This window comes from Taudactylus pleione, unplaced genomic scaffold (assembly GCF_031769625.1).
Source record: "Taudactylus pleione unplaced genomic scaffold, aTauple2 ptg000757l, whole genome shotgun sequence".
Taxonomy (NCBI): Eukaryota; Metazoa; Chordata; class Amphibia; order Anura; family Myobatrachidae; genus Taudactylus; species Taudactylus pleione.
In genome coordinates, this window is record NW_028285159.1 from 869,650 (window position 1) to 883,065 (window position 13,416).

General features: G+C 41.0%; 1 pseudogene; it reads right to left on the reverse strand.

Annotated features, from left to right (window-relative positions):
• Window positions 1-642: 642 nt before the first annotated feature.
• LOC148477024 (opsin-3-like) lies at window positions 643-9,499 on the reverse strand (annotated as a pseudogene).
• Window positions 9,500-13,416: the final 3,917 nt, after the last annotated feature.

Consider the following 13,416-nt stretch of genomic DNA (forward strand, 5'->3'; position numbering starts at 1 on the left):
GTTCTAACCAAGATTATTGCTATACCCTCCATCAGCACCGGAGATATTCCTCTTCTATGGGGTTTGATCAGAATCCTTCTTCTATTCTTAGGCTGCAGGAGTAAAAGTATCCTGTTGGTGCTGCCCAGACATCCCCCATTTCCTACATATATTCTGTATTTTGCTTTGTGGACTCTCTAGTCCTTCAGACCAGAAGTCATAACAGTCTTCCTTGTAATAGCTGCCACCATTTCAATACAGTACCTGTGAGCATTTGGTTACTGAATGTTCATCTGTGCTAGTAACATGGGTGAACTATAGCCATAAATCCTGCAATGCAATTACTACTATGCGCACAATTCATTTCTAACCAGATTTATTTCAGTTTATTTAACTTGTACAGAGCAATAACTGATACATAAAACAGAAGTAGTGTTGTTGCCCATAAATGCATAACCATAACAAACGATGCTCTACCTACTGTAGTGCTCTAAGAGACCCTTGTTATTCTGTATGGCTGTCTTATTTATTACAGAGTCGGCAACAAAAGTATAATTTGCACACCAACAATTAGTTTCTGTATGTATACTGTATAAGCTCAATACATTTGCTTAATTTTTTTCAGGTAACGGTAAATGTACTTCTAAGTAGCTATATAATAAATTATAGTGGCTGCACATATATTATTTTAATAATCGTTCCATAGATGCTTTGGGTGGTTTTCACTGATTGGTGTGTGTCCGTTTCACCAGTCGTCATAATGGAACTGAGAGAGGATGAACTGAAAGGGACTCTCTTCCGTCTGTTTCCACCTTTGCATGACTTTCCGACCATTGCTTGGATTCTCAAACATTTTAAACAGAAGAGCTTCAGAAAACCTTGCCTGAACTACAAAATAAAAAGTTCACACTTCAGTGATGTTCAACTGCTTATCACAAACTGATTTATAAAATGATTACGGGGCTTATGTAATTGGGTGCGAGTTTGTTCAGCTACGGGAATACATGTGAGTGTTTCCATATTTTTAAAGCAGCAGTCATTTTAAAAGCAAAAGTAGCTTGGCTAAAATGATTGCACCTTTAAAAATACAGCAATACTCACATGTATTCCCACAGATGCACCATAATTATATAAGCCTACATCTTCAGCTATACAAACTGGTTAGTTCACTAACAAGTGTTTGTGCACAATTGTATTGCTCTCTATGAGACAAGTATGAAGTATGCTGGAGTATAAAATGCAAGGTAAGTCTTATTTCAGTGGAAGGTGTACGGGTTTATTAGTTAGTGAAACAACAATAATAATAGCAATGTAAGTGGCAGAGCATAAAACAAAACGAGCTCATGTATTGTCAGAGCAATTCAAGATGTTTTAGTAATTCTGCAACCACATTGTATGATATACTTTAAAAGGATTTTTACCTTTTTGCTTATTAATATGTAGATCACAGGGTTTGTTGCAGTACTGAACATGGCTAAGATAGAGGGTACAATGGCTACTGTTGGAGTAATTATGTTTCCGTAACCAGACATCGCCAAGAGAGACACCACTGGGTACGGCATCCAGCAAATGAGAAATGCCAACATCATCAAGAAGAACATTTGGGGCCCTTTTATTTCATACTCCAGAATTTTGAGTACGTGACTTGTTTGAAGATTTTGTAGCCTTCCAAGCTGTAAAATAAAAATAAGTAAAAATTACACAAAATATCTTATCAAAATTCATGGCAATTTCATTTTGCATGGGTTTTAATTAAACAGACGTGTAAATAGTGACAACTGTTTTTTTTTTGTAAATAAGTTGATACTTCGGAAGAAAAAAAAAACAATATTCCCTCATCTCCACCTTCCCTCAGGAGAGCATCCCGAAATGAGAAATAATAGTGGCCGTCTGCCTCTATAGTGGTATCTCCTGAACTTCACCATGTGGCGCTGTAGACCACTAAATAGTCTGTTTTGTTTAGTATCGCAGTGATACAAACAAAATATACTCGCCGAGATCCAGCGACGTCCTCCTTGTCAGTGGGGTTCTCCGCTCAGCTGGTGGCAGCCTATCGCTGCCAGCGACATGCGTCTGTCATGTGCATGCGTGAGGTCAGTTTGCACAGGGACATGACTTTCACCCGTCAGTGTCTGGAAGGCTTCGCTGAAGCCAGAAGGGACAGCATTGCCGTGATCTAAAGATGGTGGAGAGCGATGCAGTGACAGACTGCGGTAATAATAGATTGCAGCTGTTTGTTAAATATGGAAAGGATGACATAACCCCTTTAGCCAGTGCTAACGAGGTTATGTATCGTTAAAAGGGCCATGAGTGCTTTGTTTAGCAACGACTTGCATGACGATTATTGCTAGGTAGAGCTGCATCTGTACTGTAACCATGGGTCAATAGATGAACGAGAATTAGCTTAAATGGTCAAACAAGCATAAATAAAAAGAGGCAGCGCTAATCAAAATCTCTTCTCCTTGGGATTGAAATAAAATGGAATCAAATAAATTGAATTATAGCTAGAAGTACTTTTAATAACACTTAGTAACAAAAATAATTAAGATAGCACAGATAAAAACAATGCATATAAACACCCATTTAAAACGTGAACAATAGATGTGCTGTCACAAAGCGGCCTATTCATAGAGGAGTGAAAAGCCCTATTTAGCTGAAAACAGGACTTTTCACTGCTTTCGGTAATTCATACAGGGGGTTACCGTGGAGAAGGGTATTCCTTCTCCAGCGACACCCCCGCTTCGTGTATGAATTGCATCATCATTCTTTAGTATAGTGAATGCATTTCATTAAAGGATGGAAAGCACAGCTGTCTGTTTGGTCTGCGGTGTATAGATTCACCATCTCAGGATGGCGTAATATGTGTTACAAACTGAACAGAGCAGACCAGTTACTCCATCCACAGTTCCTGAAGACCCCTTCAGAATTTTGCATATCCCATTACCTCCGAGCCCAGATTGTTTCTCCCACCAGACTTGGCATCCAAAATGTCATCTTCCCAGTGTGGGATCTTGTGTATTGGATTCGATAAAAGTCCCTACCTTGTGAACACAGGTGCCATTTAACACAGGATGCCGAAGGGTTAGTGTGGGCTGTGGGCTGCAGCACTAAGTCAGTGTCAGAGAAGGGCTGTGGGGTGCAACTAAGCACTGCTGTGAAGGGCTGTGGGCTGCCTGCAGCACTAAGACTGTGTCAGTGAAGGGCTGTGGGGCGCAAACTGCTGTGGCTCTGTCAGACTGAAGGGTTGTGGGGTGCAAGCACTACTGTGTACTACGGCTATGTCAGACTGGAGGTCTGTGGGGTGCAGCACTAAGGACTGTGTCAGTGAAGGGCTGTGGGGTGCAAACACTGCTGTGGCCCTATCAGACTGTGAAGCGTTGTGGGGTGCAGCAATGTGAGGCATTGTGTTAAGAAACTAAAATAAAACTATCAAATAATTATGGTCAGTAGGTGCCGTGCAACCGTTAGTGTAGGTAGGTCGCAGTGTGAACTTGTGTCGTTTGTTAAAAAAAAAATTCTAAAACGTGTGTGTTCAGGGCCAGGCAGTGGCACTGTGTTTAAAAAAACATTCAGTAGGTTTCGTGTCGAGTCGCAGTGTAAAGGTGCCCACACACATAGCGATATTTTACACGATCTGGCCGATTCCGACGAATCGTGACGACAGATCGTGTGAAATATGGCCAAATCGTGAGGAAATCGTGAGTCCTAACTCACGATCACGATGCGATGCGCGTCCCCGCTGGTCGCACATCGCATCGTCAGATCTGCCGTGCAGTAGGGCAGATCTGACAATCTGGGACAAAATGCTCTGGGGAAAAAAAAAAAAGTTAAGAAGCACGATAGATCTTATGCTTTTTACTCCAAATCATGTGTAGGAGCTGCCGGGGAGCTGCCGGGGGAGAGTTCAGGGGAAATCGCACACATCGTGGGATCGTGTGCAGATCGGTATGTGTGTGGGCACCTTTAAGTTGTCATTTTTTTCTAAGTAGTAGAAAAGATCCTTTATGGTAACTTGGGTAGAGAAGCACAGGCGCTACGCATTTTGCCACTTGGACTTCCTCAGAGGGAATAACTGTAGAAATAGTGGTAATATTTTCTGGTTTTACTTACCATTCTGATGGTATATAAGATGTACCCATAGCAGTTTGTCATACTGCCCACAGGTATTGCTTGACCAGTTAGGAAGAAAAGTAGAATAAAAGAGGATTCATTGGGATTTTTTGATATCCGGTCTAAAGAGCAGTCTAAGCCATGGAGTTCAGGGATATATGTATTTATTCCATCCAATTAATGGAGCTGCAGTCCAGGCCAGTGAGTGAAGCCAAACATAAATGACTGCCTAAGCTGACCATAGGTAATCGATTACTTTGTCATATACCACTCGAACATACCGCTCATATGCAACAACAGCAAGTGTAAAGAGTGTCACACTACCTGTAATAGAAACAATAATTCTTGTTAGAGTGTGACATAAATGAACACTGAAGAATATTGCAAATCACCAATAATTTTAGTCTATAATTACGCCTATCCTATAATAATAAGGAAATAGGTAATCTATACCACTTATTGTTTTTTAATTAAACAATTATCATTCAGTCACTATTAAATGACAGCTGAATACCACATTGTGTTGTATAAATATTTACAAATCTTTTGAAAACTTTTTTAAAGCATATTTATCCTGGTAATATGTCCCATTTTTAGATAATTGACAGACAACAAATGTTTTTTTTTTTGCATCCCATAAATTGTAATTCAAATTTTTCTTCTCTATGTGGATTCTCTCTGATCACCTTACCTAGTCAATTAATAATAATACTCAATCATGTACAATTAATAAAGAAAAATATCTTACATGTGCAGCAATATGCAATAAATACATAAAGTATAATATGTCATCATCTTAGCTTTGACAAGACAATGGCAATCTCAAATAAATTTATATATGTAAGAACGGTGTATTTCAAAATGTTGTAAATACACAAAAGTATATAGTAATACCCAAGTTTGAGTTTTAAAAGAATACCTTTAAAATGCATGTTTAATGACTTTCTAGTTCTTCAGTAAATAAGTATACAGCAGTGAAACGTATATAATAGCATACAAGTACAAATAACTTGGTTTATATATCAAGCCTAACAGCAGTATCCACTTTATTTTTACTAAATTAAGTAAATATTCTATTTATCAATCCTACAATGCAAGTGATATTGCATATATCTCCTGAGTTAATGGAAGTTATGTTTCTATCATAGAGCAATTTAAACATGCTTGGGATAGGCATAAGAATGAATATCCTTACAAAGAACTGAGGATCACATAGGGTTGAGGTTACCAAAAGGTAGACTAGATGGGCCAAGTGGTTATTATCTGCCATCAAATTCTAAGTTGCTAAGAATCAAAGAACATTGCCATTCCCTGACAATGTATGGGAATGTTGCAACTGAGCTTTTTAACAAGCTCCAAAAACTAAATGTTTTTGGATCATGAATCTGATACCTAGCGCTATCTTCATATAGCATTAGCACGCTCTTCCCAATGGAAAGACCTTTCTTTGTGCTAAAGGGATACATTCAGATCAGAGCCAGATTAAGACTCCATGAGCCCTAAGCAAGATATCGGTCTGGGCCCCCCCCCTGCCTGATCAATCTATTCTATTAATGTACCCTTATAGGCCACTAAGCCCCCCCCCCTTGCATTCCATTATACCTCCACACATGATCCTAAGACATCAGGCCTCTCCACATGCCATCCTACCTTCTCACTTGTGTTACATCTGATGCCAAGTATGACTGACATCAGGGCCTCTTCACATGCCATCCTACCTTCTCACTTGTGCTACATCTGATGCCAAGTATGACTGACAGTCATAAACCAGTCACCCAGGCTGTCTCTCTTCACTACACAGTATTAGTTACCTGGGCTAACTGAAGTGTCAGGTAGAGCACCTCATAGGCATACTCAGGGGGGTTTCCGTCTGCCTGGAAACCCCCCTCCCCAGCACACACATGACCACAGTAGAAATAGTAATATTATAGAATTTTGCTAGTGTTGCATGTTCTTCTCAGTATCACAAATGAAATTATTGGCACCACCTGTGGATCTTTTAACATGTATCACACAGTAATAAATAACCTGTGCACCAACTAGAAGATCTGGAAAACATGCAATATTAGGGATGCACTGCTATAGAGCCCAATATGTACATATAAGTCCAGGGCAGTGCTAGGTTCTTCTGCTGCTCCCCCAGGCTCCTGGACTTGCTCCAATAGTCTGGAATTGTGCCCACATCTAAAATAAATACATTCAGCTCAGGCAGGATGGCCCTACTGCCGCAACTAATGGCTTATTGTGATCTCTGGTCTTGTATATGCTGGAATTATGATACACAATACACTTTGTATGATGCATAATAAACTGGTTGAGTACTAATTCTGCCCTCTTCATGGACTGGCCACACTCACTCTAAAGTCAAGCATTTGGAAACCCCCCTCTAAAAATCCTGCGTTTGCCACTGTACCTGCTGCCCAGAAAGGGACAAGCGCTATGTGTCTCCTTAAATAGTAATATCCAGAAGTCCTTTATCTTTTTGGAGAGGATTTTTACTCAGTAAAACTGAGACCTAATTTATCTGTTTTCTGTCAAGTGAGGGGCAGAATTTTCAAATAGCAAAACCCCTATTTTTGCCAAATATAGAGATGTGTCCTCATACATCTATCCTTGTTTGGTCACATGGTGTGAGATTGATGCTCTGACACAGTTCGAGATTCCCGTGCTTTTTCCTGAATTTTGTGTCTTATTTGCAACATAGCCACATACAATTTTACTTAAAGTGTATTAGGTGCTTAGGATTAGTGTTATTGTTCAAAGGAATTGGTGAAAGTCGCAGGTTAAGGCTAATGATACGTGGTCAGAGGCATGGCGCAAACCATTCGCGTCTGACCTCAGTTTCTTGCATTTTAATGCAGATTAGCAACTTAGGGCCTGATTCAGTAAGGATCGTTATTGAAATCGCAATAGCGATTCTGCACGCAGTTTAATCACGAAGATATACTAATAATTGCAATCGCAATGCCATCGCAGCCTAACATAAGGACATCCCCTTTACCTTACACACATCCATAATTCTTAGCAAGACTTAGAAACCATCGGTAACATTGAGTACAAGCGCAGCGTCACGCACACTTGCACAAGGTCTGACCTTACTCAGGAATTGCTAACCTCATCGCACTCAGTGGAAGTCACCACCCCCAACCTGTACTTTCTATCAATCACTCTGCAATGGGTCTGGGAGATCACTGTGATCGCAGTCAAGATTGCAGTGGAGTCTTTGCGCATGTGCACTGCAATCCATACGTATGCGCAGAATGCAACAAACTGCCGATTGTGTGCATAATCACAGTTGCAATCGGTAGCGAACCAGGCCCTAAGTCACACACAGAAGCCACATGACATGCAGTCATTAATAATTCAGGGCACCCTCGCATTGTACTTTTGTTGTGATGCAAATAAGACACATTTTGTAAAAAAGAAAAAAATGTCTCTGGTTGAACATGTGAGGCTAAGTTGCAAACTTTGTGGCACAGCATAAACCATAAAAATGACAGCGATAATCAGAAAATGAATAGGCCACAGACAACTGGGTACCTGTGATAATGGTGACCCCCGGAGCATCCTGCTGATCTGTGGTTTCAGACGCTCTCACACACCCATGGTCCTTGGTTCTGCTGCCAGCTGCTGTCAGATGGTGGTGACTGTGATACGAAATTCACAGCCATGACCTGCCTGACAACCCTGACATGCAGCAAGCACCCCCCGCCCCCCACCTCATCTAAGAGTTGCTGCTGGTACTGCTCTCCCCCCCCCCCCCATCTGTATAGCGAGGAGCTCCTGCAGAAGACAATGATTTACCCCCATCTGCTAGGGCCGACATGCGTCTCACACCCCTCACCCTATTGCAGCCCTCCTCCCCCATTTGTGCTCCCCCTCTCCTGATTACGGCATGCACCCCTTACCCCAATCCCAATCACAGCTCACACCCACCAACCCCATCACTTGTAGGGGAGAAAGGGCTATAAGACTGGGTGATGGCAGGTGACAGATGGGCTCCTTGGGTCCCACTGAGCCCTAGGTTTATATAGTGAAACATACATAGTAATATGGTGAAAACACAATTTGCAGCCTATTTGAGTATTTAATTGAAATCAGAAAAAAACAGAAGAGCTGTGAGAAATGTGACTACCCCTGTATTGATCATTTTCACACAAAAAAAGTGAAGCTGATGCAGAGTCGGTTGTAATTGCTACTGTATTATAGAGTTGTATGTATCACTGCAGCCTGACCCCCCTACTCATATGCTTGGTTTCCTAGTGGTCCTCATTATCAGTGTTCATTTGTACCAGACCTATCCTTGGTGCAAAAGATCTATCAAAAAACAGGTGTATTCACAATGTTCATGGAATTGTGTTGAACTCTGCATCAGCCCCAGTGTCTCAGCCAGCACCCCAATTCACACACGTCAGGAAAGCTCCTCTGTCAGGAAAGCTTTGTTCTGCCCACCTGAGGCATTACCATGTTGATATGGTAACACATGTATGTCCAGTGAAAGCATGCATAATAAAAAAAATGAAAAGCACAACTCTGCAAAAGAAGAATATACAGCACGGTACCTCTACATTTGTCTGCAACTGTTACTTATTCTTACAAAGAGGAATTTAATAACCTTTGGGGCAATTCAATTAAATGAGAGTTATCTCGCACATGCTTCAAAGCAGGAAAAGTAGCGTAAGCAATTCAATTACATGAGCTGCTGCCAGAAATGAGCAGTATTAAGCCCTACTGCAGGGGGCGATGCTGCTTGCAGGACTTTTAATTGTATTGATCACTGCACTTTACCTGGGCTAAAAGCATGTGAAACGTTAACTTTCACTTATGTAAATCATCCCCTTAGTGCATTAGAGGTTATAAAAGAGAAATAATTAGTTTGTTAAAATTAACAATACTATAAGTACAAAATGTTACAAGAGTTTCCCTGTTGCTGAGTAGTAATGTGATCATTTTAAAATGGTAAGTTATTCATCATATAAATAACTTTCTATGCATCATAAATATTGTATATTACCTATGTGCTAAATCAATATTCTACAGTATTACTATTAACTGTCTATTTAAAGATTTCAAGAAATCCCTTTGCTTACCTAGCAGAGTTCTGCAGAATCCAACGAAAACACATCCTGCTTCACCCCAGATCCAATGTTGGCTCACACAAGAGGCAAAAGTAAAACTAACTCCAAAAAGAGACAATATAAAATCACTGAAGCTGATATTCACTAGCAAAAGGTTTAAGGGAGTCCATAGAGTTTTGAACCTACAATAAAGAATTAGCAGAATTACAGAATCCAAGAAGACCAAGTAAGGCAATGATAAAAGCCAGGACCTCATAGCCATCAGGGGTAAAAATATCTTCAGTGTGTGCCCCTGAAAGCACTTTACTGTCTTTCCTGGTGACAGACGACATGCTGCAGGTAACCATACAGGACCAGAATTATTAAAATAATTAAACCTTTGAAAGAAAGTTGGTTATTACACTTTTAAATTCACTTTACATTATATTTAATCCAGTCTTAAGACCTGCTTAGCACTGGGTGAATTACTGGGATTTGCACACAGTATTAATGCAGCACTTTCAGATTATAAGATCAGAAGGAACAATAATTATACAAAAGCATGGGTCTTTGTCTAATGCTTCCAGATGTGCTTTTTTTAAACACTATGAGGAAGTGTAACATACAATACAACAACTGTTTGTGCAGGAAGTACAGTCCATCAATCAATTGCATAGCACATTTTTAAAAGGTTCATAGACAACAGTAGATAGACACAGGGGTGCTTGAAGGGGCACGGGCTTGATGGAGGGACCTGGTGGGGAACTGGGTAGGCTGCCCAGCCTGCCCTCCCTCCCTTACCTGTCTGCGGCAGCAGCCTGTGTCTCTATGACCTGCAAACTGTATTTGTTCTTGGGAATACGATTGCCACCTAGCAACAGTGCCCATCCCTCCCACCCCATAGCCATTTATGTTGGTGATTCTTTGAACCTTGCACAAAATAACTTACAGTTACACTGAAACTTTCAGGGTCTTCAAAAGACCAGAAGAAGAACCCGGGTCACAACCATAAAGAAAATAAATCCTATAGTCCAATCTCTTAAATATTGTATTACTTTGTCTGTTGTGTTTCCCTGCATCTCAGATAAATTTACTGTAGGAAGTTGCAACATAAAACACCTGGGGATTCTGTTTCTATTCTACCAGTTTACTTTGTTGCATTACTGAAATTCAGACACCAAGTGGCTAATTGGTGATTGTTCAAATGGTCATAATAAACTGCTTTATTACAGTATGGTTGCAGGCTGTCTGCGGCCCCAAAGTTCCACAATTGTCTCAGCACAGGTCTGATGCCACCTTGCCTCCTGGCCCAGTCTATCTCTGACTATATCCATCTAGTAGAATAACTGTCTGCTTCTTCATTAAACACACATTCCTCTCATGAGAGTAAAAGTCTCTATATTGACGGATATGAAATAAAAGACTTCATGCTTAACTTATCAGACTTAACAGAATGTGTGCCTGATTACTCAGTAATTCAGAAAATATCCAAATTAGGTATAACCAGTATTTTGGACCTGTCATACACCAAGTCGCTAGTTATCGTACCCTGCCTTGAAGGTTTTATTTCCTCTGTTTTCCATCTCTGTCCCCCTTACCCCCCCCACTTCCATGTAAATTATCCCTGCCCCACCCCATCACCCTGTCTCTCATTTGTGTCCCCCAACCTCCACCACCCGTCTCCGTGTGTCTCATCACTGTCCCCGTCGCCCCCACCCAGCTCTCATTTCTATTACATCCCATTCTCCAAAGCCTGTGCCCCCTCTCAGTGCACAAAATTTGAATGGCCCAAAAAAAACCATGTTTAAAAATAGTTGGGGCCATCACAGTGGGTGCCAGGAACGCCTGCAGCAGCAACTGTGAGGTCTCGGAGAGGCCTGCAGAGCATTCGCGAGAAGCAGTCATCACAGCTGTGTGAGTGGCGGCCTTCAAAGCAAATGGGAGGGTAGTCCATCACAGCAGGTGGGCTGTTCTCTATACAATCAGGCTGTTGTGGGTGTGCACGCATACACGCATATAGAATGTAGAATCTACATACCTTCATAAGAATAGCACTGTATATTCTTTTATTCACTTTTACTACTGACTATTTTCCAGGAAAACTTAACATTAATATATTCCACAGTGCGAAAAGAAGGTACTTTTTCATTAAATTACATTTTCTGTGAGTGGCGAGGCCAGTGTCTGCGTCTTCCCATGTAGATTAGTTGGCCTCGGCTACGGAGCTGTGTTACTCATTATGAGTAGCCTTAGGCTCACTCAGATGGCTGATGCCCTCAACGATGGTTGCAATAGTGATCTGATGCTGCATCTTCGGACACAGCACTCGTATCTGCAATGCCATCAGAGGGAATCTTTTGTCCTCAAATGCCTACTGAGGCATTACCATATTTATCGCATCACTGCTGCATCCAAAGATGCAGCAGTGATGAATCAGGCCCATATTTGGGGCAATAATATAAAATGCATACTAACTCCTGGAGAGCAGATACATCAGATACATGTGACTGGAGGAAGTGAGGTCTTGACCGCAAAAATCATGCGGACCACACGTCCAATTTGTGACTACTGCGGGTATGCGCGCTCCCGATACCAATGATATTCAATTTTAATAAAGTGCACTTGGGGCTTTCTGCACTGAAAACCCCGCAATGCGAGAAAAAAAAACCCTACTTACCTGTCAGGGGGTCTCTGGTGGTCTCCACAGCTCCCGGTCATCTCCACTCCATCTTTGCACTGGGTAGGGGGCTGCGGGGGTTGAGGGGGCAACTGGGAATCCAGGGGGATGCTGGGAGGGGACGTGGCTTCTGGGAGATGTAGTTCTCCCTACTGCTGCCTCCGCGGGGGCTCACACACACACATTGGGCCACACACTACACTCACATACACACCCAATCACTTACACACACTCACACATACTTACATAATTGCACTCTGGTAACAATCTTTTGCTGTCTTCTGGCTAGATGGATTATATAACAGATGATAATACAGTATAGTGCTTTGTGTGTGGTGTTGAGCACCTGGCACTAATTGTAAAATATTTTTATGTCCTGCACTTTCATCTAACACTGTTACACACGATATTGTAATAATTTAATAGTTTTGTCTGCATCAAACCAATGGAACACTGCCTACATTGTAAATGTACAGTAATTTCACAAGCTCATTCCTTGAAGGACGATACATTGGTTAGAAAAAACGCTGGACTTATAAATCTATTTTCGACTGGAAGTAATTAACTTAACATCCACCATTCATGATAAAAATATCTCACCTCATCATTCTAGATTTTAGGATAATCTAGTGGTAAGTCAGATGGTATAAAAAAAAACTCTATAGAATATATTTTAAAATGGCTTGTTGTTACATTCTTGTTAGGGACTTACATTGTCCCATGGGGCTGCTAGTTTTGTAGCTAAACGTGTGTGCACTCTTCTTTTGGGCGACATGAGCATGCTGCTAATGTAATCTGAATGATCTCTAGTTTTTTTTTTAATCAAGTAATTTTCAATTATGAAAAACAGACACTCACCACTACCATCCATTTTGAATGTAGCTGCGAGGCTGATCTTCCTAGCTAAATGTTCATCATCATCTGCTACTCTGCTCTCAGTCCCTCCTGCTGAGCCTAAACTAGGTCTATTGGGTCTTGTTCTGGAGGAGAATTTTAAATATGTCCATTGAGTCTCCATTCTTGCTAAGTATATCATTGCTAGAGTTTAGTTTGATGTGGGATATCTCACTATTTTTAAATGGAGGGCTTTGGTTAATGATACAGGAGAACATGACGTAGTGAATGTTTGGACCCTTAGTGATGGTCTCTTACTATTTTGCACTGATTGTACAAGTCTGTCTGTAAACTGTGCTCTGTTTTGACTGCCTTTTTTCTGTTTTCTTTTAATGGTTCTTTATGTACTCATTTTATTTATTATCAGTTACTTATATAAGGCCAGCATATTCCTTTGCGCTTTACAATTGGGAACAAAACCGTAATGAAACAAGACTGGGTAATAACAGACAGACATAGAGGTAATGGGGCCCTGTTCGCAACCTTTCATTGATACAGAAGGATTGGTGCTACCTATTGCAAATTAGTCCAGCCAGATTGCAGAGGTTCTTGGTTGGTTGTATGATACAGTCACACAGGAATGTTGGCCAAGGGTCAGGAGGATGTGAAAGTGAAGAAATAAATATATGTAAAGTTATGTGTGGACTACATAGAGGGGATGTAATTGGGTAAGTTAGCTAATGGAGGTTATTTGGCTGG